General features: G+C 39.2%; 1 protein-coding gene across 5 annotated transcripts in view; it reads right to left on the bottom strand.

Moving 5' to 3' along the window:
- Positions 1 to 22044, bottom strand: part of SGMS1 (sphingomyelin synthase 1) — a 346369-nt gene that overhangs the window by 296015 nt on the left and 28310 nt on the right. For all 5 annotated transcript variants that reach the window (XM_064269610.1, XM_064269611.1, XM_023546954.2 and 2 more), the window contains exon 2: positions 4242 to 4333. The gene's annotated coding sequence lies outside the window, so the exon portion shown is untranslated. The remainder of the gene's footprint in view (positions 1 to 4241; positions 4334 to 22044) is intronic.

Genomic DNA, 22044 nt, shown 5'->3' with positions numbered 1-22044 from the left:
CAACAACTTTGCTGCCTTCAGGAAAATCTACTGAGAAAAAGAAACAAAAACTCAAACTCCCAGGATTAGCTTTTTAAGAGAATTGCGTCTCAAAAAAGAGAACATGCATATATATTCATAGAGAACACAGTTACAGATACTTCTCAGGCATAATCAAACACCTTGCAAGATTGGTTTTCTGGGTTTGAAGGCTTAGGACCTTAGTCTCATGAGACAACTCAGTCAACTGGAATATAGTTCACAAAGTTCATGTTCTGCATCCTAGTGAGGTGAGTAGCGCCTGGGGTCTTAAAAGCTTGCGAGCTGTCACCTAAGATACAACTATTGTTCTCTACTTGCCAAAGCAAAAGAGAATGAAGAAAATCGGTCTCAGACAAGAAATTAGTCTACAGGGCTAATAGTCTCACTGGCCACAACCTCAGCTACCCTGAGACCTTTGAAGAATTAGATAGTACTGACCATTCTGATCAGGGCCACAGTAGATAGATTCTGACCGAATGGGAAAAAACTGCAGACCAGAACTCAAATTCTTAAAAAGTCCAGACTTACTGCATCAGTTGAAACTAGAAGACACCCTGAAATTATCACCCTGAAATACTCTTTAAATCTCGAACCAAAACTATCGTGAGGTCACCTTTTAGCGAAATAACAGACTGGCACACAAGATAAAAGTTATTACCCATGAGTACGGTGCTTCATTAGAAAACTGTATGAGATGAAAAGGTCAACAAGTACTCTAAAGCAAAAATGACAAGATAGGGGGGCAGGGAAACTAGACAACTAGAAACAGAACAATCAGAGTGCAATTAAAGAGAATGTTTACACACTGTGAAAAACGTAACTAATGTCAGTGAACAATTTGTACCGAAATTGTCAAATGGGAACCTAATTTGCTGTGTAAACTTCCACTGAAAAAACAATTATTATTTTTTTAAAAAAAGGCCAAAAAACCCTTCTAATATCTAAGGCCACCACAAAAGTAATGCTACAAGCCTAATTAATAGCCAACATATTAGTTTTAAACGGAAGATTTGTCAATTCTATTTTTTAAATGCCATATTATACTTTTGTGTTGCTTGATGGCACAATTCTAAAATGAAAATTTATGTTCATAGGAGCCTCTTATAAACTCCACAAGGGCAAGAACCATATTGGATTATCACCATTTTGTGTCTGGTATATATTTTTTATATAGTAGGTATTGTATAAATATTTGTTGGATGAATGAATGAAAAGCATTCGCACAAAATTTAATGGGCTCAGACAATTACAGACGTTATTATTACTGTGTCCTTGCTTTTATAAAAGAACGTGGAGATTGGCAAATATTTTATACTTTATGGCCATAGTCTCTGCCTTAACTACTCAACTGTGCTTTTACAACTTTGCTGTTATAGTGCCATAAACTGCCATAAACAATAAGTAAAAAAAATGGGCATGACTGTGTTCCCGTAAAACTTTATTTACAAAATAGGATTTGGCCTGTGGGCCATAGTTTGCTGACCCTGAAGTAAAAGAATAAAAACATCCTAATTCCATGGGACCACTTTCTCATAATGAGCATTCTATTACCTAAAGGTTGTAAATTGGTGGAGCTGCTAAATTCCACCAAACATGTTTTGTTGGGCCAAAATTTGGGCAGGGTGTATATTCCCCAAAGCGTTCATCACTCTTTATTAAGCAACCCTTGCTAACTTCGCTCATGCTACCGCCCTCATCTTTGCAAGCCCTTGATTTTGCATCCCTGAATGCTACAGTACAATTAGTTTCCAAGGATGTAGCCCATATCCATACCTGTGAATCCATAACCACAACAGAGAATCCTCAAGGGCAAGCCTATGGCTTATAATTCTTCACCACTCATCCAACACCTAACGCCTCTTGAACTTTAAATATTTATTGATTAGATCTTGTTTGATACATTCTGCAGAGTTTCCCCTGAGGGGCTGTAGAGAGTAATAATGGCACAGTAGAAGGTGTAGAAAACATATGCCGACAGTGAGCAAAGTGAAAAAGGACCCTGTCAATCACAGGAAAAACAGGACTGAAAAAAAACACATATCTCCCAAGGGTGTCTCACTCTTCTACCTGCTGCCCAGATTCCTCCTTCATATCACAGCAGACGCTGGGCAGGAGCTGGACCACCTGGGACAACCACCAATATATTCATGCTGAGGGTAGAGGCCAGAAGGTCCTTGTTCAACCTTTGTTTCTGTCAGAGGGTACCCTGGGTAAGTGAACCCTAAAAAAATTACCCGCATCTAGAGTAAACTACAATATACTCACAGAATAGAATACTCTATAGCAATGAAAATGAACAATCTACAACTATACCTAACAATATGTAGGCTTCTCACTTAATAGCCTGTTGAATAACAAAAACTAGACACAAAAGAATACAATCTCTAATTATTTATATATTGTATTTATGTATATAAACACGTATATAAATACATATGTACATAAATAAACATGTACATATGTATACATATGTGTGTGTGTGTGTATTTATAACAAAAAAACAGGCAAAACTAATTTATGCTGCTAGAAGTCAAGAGAGTAGTCACCCACAGAGTAGAGTAGTATCTAGAAGGAAATATAGGGTGTGTTGATAATATTCTGTTTCTCGATCTGGGTGCCGGTTTTATAGGCTGCAAACAAAAGGTCAGCAGCTCAAATCCACCAGTCACTCCTGGGAAGCCCTATGGAGCAGTTCTACTCTGTCCTATAGGGTTGCCATGAGTCAAAATCAACTCAACGACAGTGGGTTTGGTTGGTTTGGTATACACCTACAATATGTGTATTTTCTGTATGTATGTTCCACTTCAATAGAAAGTTAAATAAACATCACTCATATCTAAGTGGTTCAGGTCCAGAGAGCCAACTGAAGTCCCCATGCAGGGCCCTACACACCCTCTCTGTGAAGTCTTTCCTCTCATCTATCAAAGCCCCTTTTGCTTCAAGTGGAGCCCTACTCACTCCTTCTCATTCTGTCAAACAAAGCATAGCCAAACAGAAGCCAAAGAGTGAAACAGCTAACTATATCATTCTAATGAGCTACCGATGATTCCAGTCACAGCTCCTTCTGAAGGTCAGTGTCCTTCCATGAAACTTTACTGCCATCACTAATCTTTTGGTTTATATAAAAATGAGAGTATAAGAAGACATCGCTGCCTCGAATGGCTCATTTAAATACAATTCTTTTAAAGTATGCCCTAAATGTACAACTATAGTTCATAAACATCTGTAAAAAAATGCTTAGTTACAGAGGGACCACTTGAGGAAGACACCGAAAATAAAACATAACTGCAATCAGAATGCAGAACGGTGGACAGCCACCCTGCAAGAATGGCAGAGTTGTAGTAACCGCTTCTGTAATTGGCTATAATGTGTAATAATTTACAACTGTAATCATAACTAAACACATCTTTTTTATTTTATGTAAAGTTTCGATTCAGGTAGTCAAGTTATAGGGCTGGTAATCATCTTGAATCTCTCTAATGTTGACTGTAATATATTAACCTCCACATTCTTTTCACGCTCTCCTATAAGTGCAGGTCAAAAAAAAAAAAAAATCAGTTAAGTCCTTTAGATCGCATTCGATCACAGAGGCTGGTCTACATGTGAATACTCATCAGGGAGAAGGCAAGAATGATAATCAAATCCACTAACCTAACCATAAAACATCAGCAGCCATAACGGGGCAGATTTAACAAGAAATGAAGGAAACACAATAACTACTCTCTTATACAGACCCAAAGGTATACTGCAACTTCCACTCTGCTATATTCAGATGTTTCTCCTAACAAACTCTTATTTCCTATCTGTCCATTAAATAAAATCACTGCTTAAATTTTTTTTTTAATCTAACTTCACATCAGCTCTGAATGGAGCATAAACTCAAAGTTAAATCCTTTAATAGGAAGTTATAACTGTGTTTAATTAAATGATTCTGTGTCGCACAGTTTATGAATGTTCTAACGCCTCACAGTGAAGAATGTCCTTATTTTGAAGCTGCATCCCCAAGTGTTTAGGGTAAGATGTCATGATGTCTACAACCTACATGTTTCAGCTGAAAAATATACACATACCTATACACACACACACAGAAAATATGACAAAATGCTGACAACAGTTAAATCTAGGTAGTGAGTAAACAGGAACTTGTTGTATATTCTTTTAACTCTTCAGTATGTTTTAAAGTTTTTCTAATAAAAAGCCTCATAGACATCTTTACTCACCTTTCAAGTAGATGGCCGTCTTCCTCCTAATCAAAAACGAAGGGCTAAATATGCCCAAAGGCACAGCAGGGACCATTCATGCTGGCCTCACCCTGCAAGAATAAACAAAACAACATGTTATCATCAAGGATTTTTTTTTTTTAAGTTAATGCTATTTCAGCTGGGAAAATGTTCTTAATCTATGACAAGGCTCTTGATTGAAACACTGCTGTAACTTTTTTTTTCTTTCAGCAAGGAGAAAAGTGAAGAGAAAAAAATGATCCCATTACAGATTGACTTTGGGAACAACCATCAGCCCCATCCACTCAGGAACTTCTAGAACAAAGGAACGCCTCAGTGAGTTTCTCTCCATTTACAGCAATTCCAGGCGGTGTCACGGCCCAAACTTCCACTCAGACAAAAACTGGAGCTCCACTTTGACTCTGGATTTCTGAGACAACATTTAAAAAGCATCCACGTATACTCTTAGGACCACGCCAGAATTGCTGATACTCCCGGGGTCCTTTCAAGCAAAGGCGTTCAGATCCTTTCTACCGCACCCACAACTACAATACACGCTCTGGGGCAAAGTGGCATCATGGTCTGAAAGTTGTACCCTACTGCCAGCACCTCCACCTTGCATTTTGGCACACTACCTATTTCCTCTGACCCTCCCCACAGCTCTAAGAGTCAAGCAGAGTTCACTGATCCCATTTTTCAGAGGAGGCAGCTGAATGTCAGAGAAGTATGACATGGCCATTCAACTAGAAAGCACCAGAGATGAAACTCCTGTCTAGGTCTTCTGACCCTGCCCCCCCCGCCACACCCACTTAGGGTATGTCTCACTATCCAGGGCATCCAACACATGATACTCTCCAAAAAACAGACCCCAAAGCCAAACGGCCCCGCGTGCAAAAATCAAACAATACATCCACATGCCATGGTATGAAGACAGGGATGCAGTTTGTTCCCTTAGAGTTGGAAAATATTTATAGCACCATTAATAGTATAATTACTATCAATTACTAATTACTATCAGTAATTATATTTCTCTTTTAGACATAATAATTCATTGTATTTTTGGCATTTTATATACGTACTTATTTCTTTCTCTTCTTTCTCAAAAGAGAAAGTTGGTCAACTGAAGTAAAACAAGCACCATATGGCACTGCTGGTGACTTTGATCTCTGCCTCAACTAAAAGCAGTTCCCACTTGCTGTTGAAGATTTTCCATTATTTTTTATTAAATGCAAAATACAATAGGATATAATGGCACAGAAGAACAGTCAAAACCACAGCTGGGAAAATGACGGCCTAGGATGGCCATCCATCAACTAATGAACAAATTTCTGCATGCACAGAGGTATCGATATGTAAGGTGTGAAAGTGCTGGTGTACAAAGTCTGACGAAACCCAGTCAGGGACTTACCGACCTGGCTTTTATTCCTATCTCCTCCACTTATAGCCTGAGTAAAAAGCGAGAGTCTTTCCTGGCTGCCTCCTCACCTAGGGGCTGGAACACCTGTTCACAAGGATGTTGTGATCCACAAAGAAGATAAGATGTGACTCAATGCCTCACAAACTGGAGTACTTGGACCCCCAGGAATATTCACCAAGAAGTTATGCCAAAACCAAAAAACCAAACCCACTGCCGTCGAGTCGATTCCGACTCATAGTGACCCTACAAGAGACACACAAAACCACAGGAAGAGAACATGAAGTATCTTCCAGAAACATCAAGTTTACTTGAAGATTTTGATGAGGGAAGGCTAATCAAATGAATCAGTAACTTAAAAGTTAACATTAAAACAAATATACATCATGGATTAGAATACAATGCTTGCATGAATTTTTAACCTAAAACTCTTGTCCTGAATCATTTCCAGCTGTACCTTTAGACATGTGGAGCATGATGGGTGGACTCTCCTTTTTTCATTAAAGATGGTCTTGGGAGAAAGTGCAAGGCTGGCAGGGATTTTAATATCATACTGAGTCCAGGAGGCTACCTACCAATGGCCCTTGTTCCAGAGAATCCTCTTCAAAATCAGGAGTTCTAGATTTTTGCTAGATCTAGGTATAGGTAGAACAAAGTCTAGGCAGGCACACATAACCCCATCCCTATACCAAATTCTGTACAAGCATTACTGAAATCCGCTCCCTTACGGCCCCTCCTGCCCTTCCCTGGTGTACACTTCTGCCAGGCAAGATGTGTCATCTTTATATTGCAGCTTGTTAATCAGTCTTCCACCAATCCTGATGCTGCGTTCTTCATATAGTCTTGCTTCTCGGATTACCCACTCAGCATACAGATTGAATAAGTATGGTAAAAGGAAACAACCCTGCTGCACACCTTTCCTAATTTTAAACCATGGAGTATTCCCTTGTTTTGCTGGAAAGGCTGCCTCTTGGTCTATGTACAGATTCAGCATAAGCACAACTAAGTGTTCTGGAATTCTCATTCTTTGCAATGTTATCCATAATTTGTTATGATCCTCACAGCCAAATGCCTTTACATAGTCAATAAAACACAGGTAAACAACTTTCTGGTATTCTCTGCTTTCACCCAAGATCAATCTGCATTTTTCCTAAAAAAAAAAAAAAAAAAATTTTTTTTTTTTTTTTAGGAAAAATTAACTTATCGATTTACTATTTTTGTCTTTGAAAATTTTTTACTGTAAAATATATTAAAAAGTATATAACTGTAACAGCCAACCTCTAAAATGCCTCCCTCCTCCAATGATTCCCACCTCCCAGTACACATGCTCTTGTGTAATCTTCTCCCACACTCAATAACACATATGTAAATTGTAAAAATGAGGGTGTGCGACTTCCAAGGCTAGGTCACAAAGGACTTCGCAGCTTCTACGTTGCTCTCTTTTGGCTCACTCATTCTGAGGGAAGCTGGCTGCCATGTCGTGAAGTCATACAGAGGTCCATGTGGTGAGGAACTGAGGCCTCTTGCCAACAGCCAGCAAGAAACTAAGGCCTCCTGGCAACAGTCACGTGAGTGAGTCATCTTGGAAGCAGGTTCTCCACCTTAGTCAAGCCTTCAGATGACTGCTGCCTCAGCTGACATCTTGACTACCACCTCAGGAGAGACCCCCAAGCCAGAGACACCCAGTCAAGCTGCTCTCAGAACACCTGAAACTGTGTAAGATAATAAATGTTTACTACTGTTTTAAACCACGAAGTTTTGAGGTAATTTGTTATGCAGCAATAACTAATACAGGCAGTCTCCAGGTTACGAATGTCCCACTTATGTACAACCCATAGTTATGAACCAACTCCTATAAAATCTATTATTATTAAAAACCTGAGGTATACACAGTGGTTCACAATGATGGGCGTTATTTGTGATGCACATCAAAACATTACTATTACTGTATTATTATGTTAAAGAAGTTTTAGTGTATCTGGAACTGTTTAATGTTTTTTCCGCTTAGAAAGGTACACTATACACTATATACTAAGACAAACATTTGACTAACTGACATTAGATATGAACCATACCTAACTGTTCCAACATACGAACAAATTCAACTTAAAGATAGACCTGGGAATGGAACTCATCTGCAATCCAGGGACTGCCTATATGATAACATGTGCCAGCTTAAGGAATAATAAAATAAATTCCATATATCTAATACCAAGTTGGTGGGTTGGTTGGTATTTTTTTTGAAGTCCTGCATGCCCCTTCCTACCCATCACCTTCCCTCACCAAAATCACCGTTAACCTGAATTTTGAGCTCATCATTCCTTTGCACCTCTTTACAGTTTGACTACATATGTACCCTCAAAGAATATGTTGCTTCATTTGGCATGACTTTAAACCTAATGTAAATGAAATCAACAATATGTAGTCTTCTGAAACTCGACTATTCTCTCAAGATTTTCATTTTGAGATTCATCCCAGTTGATTCATATGGCCATAGTTCATTTTCAATCACTATATATTTCTCATTGTGTGAACACACCCAGAATTTATTGCTCTATTCTACTACTGAGGATCATCTGGGAACTTTTAGCTTTTTGCTATTATGAATAATGCTGTCATTTACATTCTAGTGCTTGTCCCTGAGTGCACATATGCAAGAGTTTCTCCAGGGCCTATGCCTAGGAGAGGGGAGCTGGGGTTTGGGATTGCACATGTTCAACTCCTCTAAGTAATGCCAAATTGTTTTCCAAAGTGGCTGTGTACAATTGACTCTTTAGCAGCCTTTCTAGTTTTTCTCCATGTAAGAAGCATGCTTGTTTTGCTAATTGCCAGGATAGCCTTCAACCAACAAAAGGGAAGGCTTTTACTATTTGTAGCATCACTACTGCAAATAAATAGTACTCCAAAGTAGTGACCCGGACAGCTGGAACGTATTAGTCACAGGACATTAGTACAAACTTCGGAATGATGATACAGACCCAGCCTGCACCAGACACTGCCCATGCATAATAAGTCAAATTTGATTTCTTGACCTACATTAAGTTCAGAAGAGACTGTTTTATTCCTGGTAGACTCATATACTATGGTCCCAGCTTATTGCTGTCATCTTGAGAGAAAAAAATTAAAAAAAAAACTTACATGCAACCCGGCCAAATTCAAGCTAAAAGCAGGAGTCAAATCATTTCCATGAAACAGTGGGGTCTTTTTGTTTCGTATCGGTTTTTTTTAACAGAGCTAGTTACGTTTTTCATATTTTCACCTAAGATAATACCATTATTTTCTATAGCTGATTTTATTTCCAGTAATTCTACACAAAAGTATTTGTTGTTGTTGTTGGGTGCCATTGAGTCAGTTCTGACTCATACTGCTTTATAAATTGAACTGTGTCCCCCAAAAATGTATACCAACTTGACTAGGTCATGATTCCAGAATTATGTGACTGTCCACCATTTTGTCATCTGATGTGATTCTCCTTTGGGTTGTAAATCCTAACTGTATGATGCTGATGAGATCAGCAGAAGTTATGTTAATGAGGCACGGCTCAATTTACAACATTAGATTCTGTCTTAAATCAATCTCTTTTGAGATATAAAAGAGAGAAGCCAGGAGAGACAGGGGGACCTCATATCACCAAGAAAGGAGCGCCAGGAGCACAGAGCATCTCTTGGACCCGAGGTTCCTGCACAGAGAAGTTCCTAGGCCTGGCGAAGACTGACGACATGGACTTTCCTCCAGAGTTGACAGAGAAAGCCTTTCCCTAGAGCTGGTGCCCAGGATTTGGACTTGTAGCCTACTATACTGTGAGAGAGTAAATTCTTCTTGTTAAAGCCAACCACTTGTGGTATTTCTATTACAGCAGCACTAAATAACTAAGACACCAACACCACATACAACAGAACAAAACACTGCCCGGTCGCATGCCATCTTCACAATCATTGCTATATTTGAGCCCTTTGTTGCAGCCACTGTGTCAATTCATCTTGTTGAAGGTCTTTCTCTTTTTTGCTGACCTTCTACTTTACCAAGCATGGTATCCTTCTCCCGGGACCAGTCCCTCCTGATAACATGTTCAAAGTAAGAAGACGAAGTCTTGCATCTTGGTTCTAAGGAGCATTCCAGCTGTACTTTATCAAGACAGATTTTTTGTTCATTCTTCTGGCAGTCCATGGTATATTTAATATTCTTCTCCAACACCATAATTCAAAGGCATCAATTCTCTGTTCTTTCTTATTCATTGTCCAGCTTGCCCATGCATATGAGATGATTGAAAATACCATGGCTTGGGTCAGGCGCACCTGAATCCTCAAGGTGGTATCTTCGCTGTTTAACACTTTAAGGAGATCTTTTGCAGCAGATTTGCCCAATACGATATATTGTTTGATCTCCTAACTACTGCTTTCATGGGCATTGATTGTGGATCCAAGTAAAATGAAATCCTTGACAACAATCTTTTCTCCATTTATCATGGTGTTGCTTATTGGTCCAGTTGTGAGAATTTCTGTTTTATTTATTTTGAGGCATAATCCATATTGAAGGCTATAGGCTTTGATCTTCATCAGTAAGTGCTTCAAGTTCTCAACACTTTCCACAACCAAGGTTGTATAATCTGAGTATCACAGATTGTTAATGAGTCTTCCTCCAATTCTCATGTCGTATTCTTCTTCATACAGTCCAGCTTCTTGGATTATTGGCTCAGCATACAGATTAAGTATGATGAAAGAATACAACCCTGACGCACACCTTTTCTGATTTTAAACCATACAGTATCCACTTGTTCTGTTCGAATGACTGCCTCTTGGTCTATGCACAGGTTCAATTCAAGTACAATGAAGTATTCTGGAATTCCCATTCTTCACAATGCTACCCATAATTTATGATCCACACAGTCAAATGCCTTTGCATAGTCAACAAAACTTCCAACCTAAGGGGCTCATCTTCCCCCACTGTATCAGACAATTTTCTGCTGCTTATTCATAAGGTTTTCACTGGCCAATATTTTTAGAAGCAGATCATCAGGTCTTTCTTCCTAGTCTGTCTTAGTCTGGAAGCTCTGCGGAACCCTGTCCACAATGGGTGACCCTGCTGGTATTTGAAATACCAGTGGCATAGCCTCCAGCATCGCAGCAACACACAAGCCACCACAGTATGACAAACTAACAGACAAGTGAAAGAAAAAAAAATATTTAGGTATTCTCTATACACAAAGATTTTCTTCATAGATTTGGCAAATTCAGTTTCTTAGGTGGCAATAGTAATTTTGTTAATTTGTATTTCCAGCAAAAATAAAAGTATCAAAATGTTTGTATTAAATACAAAAAAAAACTCTCAATTTTAGCAAAAGGAAAGAAGCAATATTGCTATAAATTTCAAGGAGGTTCATGTCATGTCACTGAAATTAACAATGGCATTATATGACCAAAGGAGCCCTGGTGGCGCAGTGGTTAAGAGCTCAACTGCTAACCAAAAGGTCAGCAGTTCAAACCCACCAGCAGCTCCTTGGAAACCCTATGGGGCAGTTCTACTTGGTCCTACGGAGTCACTAGTAATCGGAATCAACTTGATGGCAACAGGTTTGGTTTTTGGTTTATATGACCAAGATGAGGTCATTTCAACTCAACCTCTTCCCAGTTATTTGACTGTTAACAATCATTTATTCCTATGAGTTAGGAAACATTATTATAGCCATTTTACAGAAACTGACACAGAAAGTGATTATAGTGTATACAGTCACACAGCTGGTAAGTGGCAGCACAAGGATTTGAACCCATGCAGTTTACTATAGTATCTAGGCAGCTTCTTCAGTTCCCCAAGACCTGTCAGAAAGGCCTGCAATGGTGATGATAATAGCTGTTACCAGTTACTATGCCATGCACTTGGTAAGTGCTCTACTACACTACTTCTTATCCTCCCCATACCCCTACCAGGCATGCAGTATTTCCCATTTTATAGTTGAAAAAACTGAGGTCATGAGAGTTAAGTAACTATTTACAGGCAGTAAAAAAAAATGGTGGAGACACCACTTGAACCCTCATCTCTGACTTCAAAGTTTATGCTCTTTCCACAAAGAGGATTCAAGACAAAACAAAACTACCTATTCCAGGGTTTGTGGTAGACAAGCGTTGACCTTAGGTCCTGGAAATAATCTCCATAAAAAGGCAAATGCCACAGTGGGGGAAGGAGTGTCATTCTTCCTGGTGAGGAGCTGCCAGAGGCTGCCATGTCTGCCTCTGTCACAAGCAAACTGCAGCAGAGTGGGTGCTGGTTAAGAGCACAAAACACGGCCAGGAGACCAGGGCTCAACACTAGCTGCCTATTCAAATGGCCTCTCCAGCCACAAAAAAAATGGGGATATTTTTTATTTCAAAGAGTTGCTGTAAGGAAGGTTGCTGTAAGGATTAAAGAGCCCAGCATGTAAAATCACCTGACACACAGTAGGCACCAGAAAAATGCTTAATTAGAGGGTTAAGTGAAAACATGATGTAGGTATCTGACAGGAAAAAGTAAGGGGTCATACTCTTATTTCCATACACAAAGCCTCACATACTCCATAATAGATGGCTTGAAAATTTCAAGTAGGTCATCTTTGCAGCTTGATTTTCTAATATTATGACTGACTTCCTCATTTTGTCCTACCCTAAACAGAATAATCTTACAACTAGATCAACCCTTTGTGACATTAATAAAAATTAGGCATTCATTTACATAAACACGGGAGTTGGAATGGACTCAAAACAGTTGGCTCATTTGACTTTATGTTACTGACTTTAGAAAATCTTAAGCACTCATTTCAAATAGCAACATCTCTTCAAAGTATTTCAAGCTTCCTGGAAATCATCCTAAATTATCTGGTCAAGAAAGAAAGCAATTTGATTAAATAATAAAGGACCAAAAAAAAAAAAAAAAAAAACAGCAACACTATAAACGCCATTGCTATGAGAAATAAGGTTCCTCATTAGCATCTCTTTGACCATATCTAAGATTAGATATTTAAATTATGAAATGTGAATTTGGGAACAGAGCACCCAGTTAGCTACCAGAAATCTCCACAGTAACTAGTACTTTTTGCATTTAGGGGAGGGATGAAGGAGCGGTAGGAACCCCAGCAGTCTGTTTTGCAAAAGTGGTCCAATCCTGTCTTTCTCAACCAACTGATGCAATCTATTAGCAAGCTACACAGGTGAGGCAAAGACCTTGTTTCTTCAAAGAGAAAGGCTGAATCTTGTATCTATTCTGACATTTGATTCAGTGGAGCAGGCAGCCCCAAACGGGACAATTTCCCAGAAGGATGAAGCCGTTAGGGGCAGAAATCACCTCAACATGGTATGAGGTGTTTAAAGAGAACAGAAGCAGTCACTGCTATAGTTTTCTCAGTATATACCTTGGGCCAGACATTCTGTGGTCATATTGCCCTTATTCTTTCTTAAAATCCTTCACTCAACAACAAGGGGTCGCTACAAGGTAGGAAATACTGTAATATAGATTCCTAGTTAACGGATAAGGAAATTAACTCATAAGAGGCTAAACTACTTGCTCAAAGTCAGAACACTAGTAAATGGGTATTATAACTGGGTTATAGCATATGGTAGGAACTCAATAAATATTTTTGCATATGAAGAGTTTATTCATCCACCATAAAACTGGAAAACGTTACTTATCTCACAAGGATTTTATGGCAATAAAATCAAGATTATGTAAAAACTGCCTAGCTCAGTGTCCTGACCTTTGGAATAAGCAAATGTTATAGCAGATAGTCAACAATGTTGATATAAAAAGCTAGGCATAACCAACTAGAATAGGGTTATGATATAAAAAAATCATAGTGGACAGATGTTATATGAATGGCAAATAAGCACATAAAAAAAGTCATTAGTCATTAGGGAAATGCAAAATAAAACAACAATGAGATATTACTACATGGCTAAATTTAAAAAACTGACAACACCAAATGTTGACAAGGATACGTACAGAGCAACGAGAGTACTCTCATGCTTTGCTGGTAAGAATTCAATGGGTAAATGGGTAAACAAACTGTGGTACATCCGTACAACAGAATATGATTTAGTATTAAAAGGAATAAATTATTGATACATGCAAGAACATAGATGAATCTTAGATGCACTGTGTTAAATTAAAGAGGCTAGTCTACCAAGGTAACAATCTGTATAATTCCATTTATGACATTCTGGAAAAGGCAAAACTATAAAAACAGAAACCGGATCATTGTTGCCAGGAGTTAGGGGCAGGGGGAGAGTTTGACTATAAAAAGTAAGCATCAGGAAATTTTGAAGGGAGATGAATTGTTTGGTATCTTGTTTATAGTGGTCGTTACACAAATCAATACATGTGTTAACAGTCATAGAACTATATACCCAAAAAAAGTGAATTATACTCATGTAAATTGAAAAGATTATTAAAATTTAAAAATCAGAAGAATTGGTAGGTTTTAGTGAATGACTGAATATTTGACATTTGGTTTATGGCGAAAGGGATGACAGGTGAAGATCAAATAGCTCCAAAGTTCCTTGCCAAGGGAACAATAATGATACAGGAGACCATCAGGAGTTGGTACGTGAGCAGAAGTCCACAAAGAGACACTGAGAGGTGGTTGGTATTGGGGCCAAAAACCTCGGTTTCTAGCTTGATTTCACCAACTAGTGACTGTGTGAAATTAGGCAAGCCACAAGGTGTCCAAGAACTGTCATTTACCTAACACTAAAATGAGGGCAAAAAAGCAAATGATATTGAAGATATTTTCCTGCTAAAAACATTCTAAGGTCAATTTGTTTTTAAAATATTGAGTCGGGGAGGATAGCAGGACAACTAAGTAGAAATGTCCATGTGGAAAAACAGTACACATCCACACAAATGCCATCAGGGAACAAAGTAAAAACCACTTATGTGTGTGGGTGGTAGAGTAAATAGTGATGGAAGTAGTTAATAGCAAAGAAAAGATAGGAGGAGACCTAGAATACCACCATATCGTGTAATGGAAGCCAAGAAAAGAGAGGTGTCATGGGGATGGAAGGAGTGAGTACAATTCAAGAATGAGTACTGATAGAACAACAAAAACTATATAGATTTCCAAGATCAACAAAGTAAGCAATTGCCAAAAAAAAAGTAACAAAGGCTGCCATCCAAAACTTCTATGCTATCTGAATATCTTGGGTGTTTCCTAATTGACTTTGCCCTTTCATCTGCTATCTCATTCTGCCTTCACCTTTGTTGTTACGGTTACAGAATTTAATAAAACATGTAGGCACAGTATTCCTGCAACACTTCACTTCAGAGGCTGTGATTTTCAGAATTTAGAAATTCCTGAAAATGAAGATTATGATAGTTAAGTGCTGGTGAGCCATTTTCTTGTCCTACATAAGACTCCAGAATTCTAGAAAGGAAAAATGACTTCATTTTTAAAGGATCACAGAACGGAAAAAATGCATTTTTTTTTTTTTTTTATAATAACTTTTATTAAGCTTCAAGTGAACGTTTACAAATCCAATCAGTCTGTCACATATAAGTTTACATACATCACACTCCCTACTCCCACTTACTCTCCCCGTCTTGAGTCAGCCCTTTCAGTCTCTCCTTTCTTGACAATTTTGCCGGGTTCCCTCTCTCTCTATCCTCCCATCCCCCCTCCAGACAAGAGTTGCCAACACAATCTCAAGTGTCCACCTGATATAATTAGCTCACTCTTCATCAGCATCTCTCTCCCACCCGCTGACCAGTCCCTTTCATTTCTGATGAGTTGTCTTCGGGGATGGTTCCTGTCCTGTGTCAACTGAAGGTCTGGGGAGCATGGCCGCCGGGATTCCTCCAGTCTCAGTCAGACCATTAAGTTTGGTCTTCTTATGAGAATTTGGGGTCTGCATCCCACTGATCTCCTGCTCCCTCAGGGGTCCTCTGCTGAGCTCCCTGTCAGGGCAATCATCAATTGTGGCCGGGCACCAACTAGTTCTTCTGGTCTCAGGATGATGTAGGTCTCTGGTTCATGCGGCCCTTTCTGTCTCTTGGGCTCTTAGTTGTCATGTGGGCTTGGTGTTCTTCATTTTTCTTTGCTCCAGGTGGGTTGAGACCAATTGCTGCATCTTAGATGGCTGCTTGTTAGCATTTAAGACCCCAGACGCCACATTTCAAAGTGGGATGCAGAATGATTTCATAATAGAATTATTTTGCCAATTGACTTAGAAGTCCCCTAAAACCATGCTCCCCAGACCCCCGCGCTTGCTCCGCTGACCTTTGAAGCATTCATTTTATCCCGGAAACTTCTTTGCTTTTGGTCCAGTCCAATTGAGCTGACCTTCCATGTATTGAGTGTTGTCTTTCCCTTCACCTAAAGCAGTTCTTATCTACTGATTAATCAATAAAAAAAACCTCTCCCACCCTCCCTCCCTCCCCCCCTCGTAACCACAAAAGTATGTGTTCTTCTCAGGTTTACTGTTTCTCAAGATCTTATAATAGTGGTCTTATACAATATTTGTCCTTTTGCCTCTGACTAATTTCGCTCAGCATAATGCCTTCCAGGTTCCTCCATGTTATGAAATGTTTCAGAGATTCGTCACTGTTCTTTATCGATGCGTAGTATTCCATTGTGTGAATATACCACAATTTATTTAACCATTCATCCGTTGATGGACACCTTGGTTGCTTCCAACTTTTTGCTATTGTAAACAGAGCTGCAATAAACATGGGTGTTCATATATCTGTTTGTATGAAGGCTCTTGTATCTCTAGGGTATATTCCTAGGAGTGGGATTTCTGGGTTGTATGGTAGTTCTATTTCTAACTGTTTAAGATAACGCCAGATAGATTTCCAAAGTGGTTGTACCATTTTACATTCCCACCAGCAGTGTATGAGAGTTCCAATCTCTCCGCAGCCTCTCCAACATTTATTATTTTGTGTTTTTTGGATTAATGCCAGCCTTGCTGGTGTGAGATGGAATCTCATGGTAGTTTTAATTTGCATTTCTCTAATGGCTAATGATCGAGAGCATTTTCTCATGTATCTGTTGGCTGCCTGAATATCTTCTTTAGAGAAATGTGTGTTCATATCCTTTGCCCACTTCTTGATTGGGTTGTGTGTCTTTTTGTGGTTGAGTTTTGACAGAATCATGTAGATTTTAGAGATCAGGCGCTGGTCGGAGATGTCATAGCTGAAAATTCTTTCCCAATCTGTAGGTGGTCTTTTTACTCTTTTGGTGAAGTCTTTAGATGAGCATAGGTGTTTGATTTTTAGGAGCTCCCAGTTATCGGGTTTCTCTTCATCATTTTTGGTAATGTTTTGTATTCTGTTTATACCTTGTATTAGGGCTCCTAGGGTTGTCCCAATTTTTTCTTCCATGATCTTTATCGTTTTAGTCTTTATGTTTAGGTCTTTGATCCACTTGGAGTTAGTTTTTGTGCATGGTGTGAGGTATGGGTCCTGTTTCATTTTTTTGCAAATGGATATCCAGTTATGCCAGCACCATTTGTTAAAAAGGCTGTCTTTTCCCCAGTTAATTGACACTGGTCCTTTGTCAAATATCAGCTGCTCATACGTGGATGGATCTATGTCTGGGTTCTCAATTCTGTTCCATTGGTCTATGTGTCTGTTGTTGTACCAATACCAGGCTGTTTTGACTACTGTGGCTGTATAATAGGTTCTGAAGTCAGGTAGGGTGAGGCCTCCCACTTTCTTCTTCTTTTTCAGTAGTGCTTTGCTTATCCGGGGCTTCTTTCCCTTCCATATGAAATTGGTGATTTGTTTCTCTATCCCATTAAAATATGACATTGGAATTTGGATCGGAAGTGCGTTAAATGTATAGATGGCTTTTGGTAGAATAGACATTTTTACTATGTTAAGTCTTCCTATCCATGAGCAAGGTATGTTTTTCCACTTAAGTATGTCCTTTTGAATTTCTTGTAGTAGAGCTTTGTAGTTTTCTTTGTATAGGTCTTTTACATCCTTGGTAAGATTTATTCCTAAGTATCTTATCTTCTTGGGGGCTACTGTGAATGGTATTGATTTGGTTATTTCCTCTTCGGTGTTCTTTTTGTTGATGTAGAGGAATCCAAGTGATTTTTGTATGTTTATTTTATAACCTGAGACTCTGCCAAACTCTTCTATTAGTTTCAGTAGTTTTCTGGAGGATTCCTTAGGGTTTTCTGTGTATATAATCATGTCATCTGCAAATAGTGATAACTTTACTTCTTCCTTGCCAATCCGGATACCTTTTATTTCTTTGTCTAGCCTGATTGCCCTGGCTAAGACTTCCAACACGATGTTGAATAAGAGTGGTGATAAAGGGCATCCTTGTCTGGTTCCCGTTCTCAAGGGATTTATGTGTGTTGTTGACAATTTCATTTTTCCACACACTTTTTTGTGCTGAGGCGTTTTTCTTAGTAAATTGTGAGATCCTCATTTTCATAGTGTTTGACTTTATGTTAGTTGAGTCGTTACGTTTTTCTTGGTTTTTGTCTTGAGTTATAGAGTTGTTATGCCTTTTTGTGGTTACCTCATTATATACCCCTGAAAAAATGCATTTTAAGAAAGACTAAAATTTTATCCTCACCTTATTAGCTTCTGAAACAAGAAACAGCTTGAAGTCAATAATATTCCCCAATTGGCCAACTGAAATGTGACAAATCCTTCATCCCTGTCCAGGGTGAGCCTCAGAACACCACTTAATGGGCATCGGTTCTTCTGGCCAAATGAACCCAGTGAGACATACCACCCTGAGCACTTAACCAGAACTGAAGAAGGATTAGGGAAATCAGCAATTAAAAAGCACACCCGCAAGCAAAGTTAGTACATGAAAACCTTTTCCAGTACAACTACTTTTACCCATTTTCCTTTTGGATGATTAAATGTGAAAATGTCAATTTGATAATACCTGGTTTTATGGGTTATAAAAGAAATTGGTGGCGGAAGAACAGCAGGAGATTTCAACTTAAGAGTCTGATCTAGTCTTTTCTACCACTAACAACTCACTAACTTTGGGCAAATTTCTTTACTGCTGCTTATCTCCTTTTCTGCATCTATACAATGGGATAATCACGTGCTTCCTACCTAGCATGCAGGCTACTAGTGATGCGTGCCAGAGGAGATCATGTCTGTGATAGCACTTAAAGAAGAATACAAATAAAAGGACAAATACAAGGTATTACCCTCTACGGGGGAAAAAGTGAATACACTTCAAACCCATACAATCATATTTCAACAGCTTCTTTCAAGACAACCATATGCTACTCTTCCATCACAGCTGGGCTGCTGAGCAGATGCCAGAACTGATGGAGGCAGAAAGGTGGTGAGAGAGAACACTTCTGCTGCCCAGCTCCAGTTCTCAGGGCTACATCAAGGTAAAGTAATTTTTTATCCATTTATATTCTACTTATCTTTTTTGAGAGCTTCCAATGTGTCAGACGCCATGCTAGGCACTAAGAAGAATGAGGTTTTTTTAAACAAACCAGGCCATGCTCCTAAGCACTTTCACTCTAAGAAAAGATAAGTAGCCAATCGTAATTCAATGATCGGTGGAATGATCAAGTCAGGACCGGGGAAACATCTAACCTGAGTGGTATGTAGGTTACAGATGCCCTCACAGAGAACGGGATGAGTCGAGTCTAGAAATATGAGTGAAGCAGGAGGAAGGCATTCTAAGTTGACACAAGGCATAGAAGTAAGGAACCACAAGGCAAGGGGTTCCAAGGAGCTGAAGGGTAAGGTAGATGAGACGGCTTGACAAGGGACAAACGCTGGAGACGTGTGTTAAACCAAGAAGCTCAGGCCTTCTCCTTTGGACAATGGGAACTCTGAACACATTTTGAACAAGGCCTAACACCATCACTCTTGCAGTTTAGAAAAAAGACTGTGATGAGCAGTTGGGAGAATGAAATGAAAAAAGGATAGCAAGTAGATAAATCAAGGCAGGAAACAATGAGGGCACCAGAAAATGGAAAGGAGATGAGTATAAGAGATAATAAACCCAAAGAAACCAAACCCACCGCCGTTGAACTGATTCCGACTCATAGTGACCCTACAGGACAGAGTAGAACTGCCCCAAAAGGTTTACAAGGCTGTAAATCTTTAGAGAAGCAGACTGCCATGTCTTCCTCCCATGGAGTCATGGAGCGGCTGGTAGGTTCGAAGTGCCAACAGTTTGGTTAGCAGCCAACCACTTTAACCACTATGCCACCAGGGCTCCTCCAAGGGATAATAAAGAAGGAAAGTGAACTTGCTTTGCTGACTGGACACGTACAAAGGAAAGGAGAAGGAACTATGGATGACTCCCTGGTTCTGTCATGATGACTGAGAGGATGAGGGTCTTTCTCACAAAATATCGGAAGAGCAGATTTGGCAGGCAAGGTGAGTTCACTTTGTACAAGCAGGGCATTTGTGACCAAAGTCTTCAGTTTCTCACTTAGCTGCCTATTTCGAATTTCAACAGGCAAGAGGACCTCTTAAAACGGAGTGGACTCCCTAAGCAAGAACTGAATTCCATGCTCCTAACCTCTTAGTAGCCAAAGTGAGAATGCACCTCACATCAGAACTGAAGCTCAGAGAGGTTAGATGGCTTACCCCAGGGCACACAGCCGGAAAACACAGGAACAGAACTTCAACCCAAGATGTTCTGCTTCCAGAATGTCATGTCAGCTTTTCATCTAGTATGCCATCTAGTATTCATCTAGTTCCATTAAGGGCGTAGTACTATTCATTATATGTAGTAGAGCCTCAAGAAATTAAACAGGCTGGCATTCAAAGTCTTGCTCTGACTACTTTACTCTTCTCTTGTTATTACCTCCAATAACAGGATCCAGGCAACCCTGAGCTACCAACTTTCAATCCCTAAAAACATGGATCCCACTGCTGAGCTCTGGCTAAACTGACCTCTCAGGCGGGAAAGCCCTGCCCTGTCTTTGCTTCTCCAAGTTCACTGCAATGGCTGCTTCCAACCAGTCACTCTGTAGCTCTACAAATATAGGGAAAATGTTCTGGGTTCTACGGAAGATGACTCTAAATTCATGTGTCCTACCTTATATTATGACATTACAAGAGCCTTGAGGGCGGTACTTGTACAAACTCACATTTTTATCACTGGCTGGAAGTAACACGATGCCTCTTCCGGCTCACTAGCTTTCTATGTGTGATGGGAAGCAGGTGAGAAGTCTGCTAGGGAAGGATATAGTGTTTATTTGGATGGAGCCTGCCACTCACCAGGCACTGTTCTACGCATGACAGAGCTATAAACCCACAGCAAGCACCTGGAACTTACAGTCCAGTAAAGGTGTCATGTTTTGTTTTGTTTTTTTAATCTGAGACACATACATCAAAACGTTAATATTTTCTAAAACTGGGTGCTCAGTACATATGCATTTATTATATTATTCTCTATGTTTTTCTATGCATATAAAATATTTCCATAATAAAATACAAAAAAAAAAGAGAGAGATAGAAAAATATACACAATGTCTCTACTTTCCAGGGAAAGAACTGCTGGTCAGCATGACTCATTTCCAAAGGGCTCTGGATACAGAAAGTTTTATTTGTAATCTCTTTTGTTTTTAACACGCTCCAAAGCTGAAGAAGTGATCAGGGAAAAAAAGATGGAAATAAGCAAGTTCAGGTAATATGAATTCAACTGAAAAATAAAATGAGGTTCTCAGTCCGCCTAGTCCTTCCTCATTTCTACCTTCATATCTTCTGAAACGGTAAATGGCAACAGAAAATAACACAAGCCTTAGTTTTGTTTGCCTCACAATATCTGATATTCCCTCTCTCAGCTGTCCTAACTTCTGGACTCTGCAAATGCATGAATCTCATAAAGAAAGAAATATCTATCAGGCAGCTCAGTAACTAAAAAAAAATCAGTCTTGAAATATATAGTAACAGAAACAGTACTTCCAAATGTTAACTCAAGGCAATAAAGAAAATTGAGGTGGAAAGAAAAATAAACTGTACAACCCTCTATGGTCATAAAAGAACATTTGCATAATTGTTTTCAACTGGACAGCCATAATATTTGAAAAGGACTTTCAAACTGCAATCAGCAGCAAACTGTGAGAGAAAAAAACTAATTCTTAAAGACAATCTCTAGTACAATTTATCTTTAAATGCTTGTTACTGTGAAGGTTGTACCAAACTTGTCTTCTACGTGTAGACGGAGGGGTCCAACAAACTAGAGCTTACAGGGGTAGGCTGAAATTTATTATATACTAAATTTTCAAAATTAGGAATAGTATAAAATGTGAAGTACAGGCCATCATTTATTCTAGTAGGAACCCCATTAAATATTCGGGAAATAAAATTCAGACCAAAAAATGGGGAAGATGAGATTTAACCTATACATCAATGTCTCTGGCCCCTCAAGTTTATTCCTACAACAGCAACCACAGTCCAAAAAAGGCTCTGTGC

Source organism: Loxodonta africana, chromosome 16 (genome assembly GCF_030014295.1).
Source record: "Loxodonta africana isolate mLoxAfr1 chromosome 16, mLoxAfr1.hap2, whole genome shotgun sequence".
NCBI lineage: Eukaryota > Metazoa > Chordata > Mammalia > Proboscidea > Elephantidae > Loxodonta > Loxodonta africana.
The sequence above is the reverse complement of the archived record's forward strand: the minus strand, read 5'-3'. Positions and strand labels throughout refer to the sequence as shown.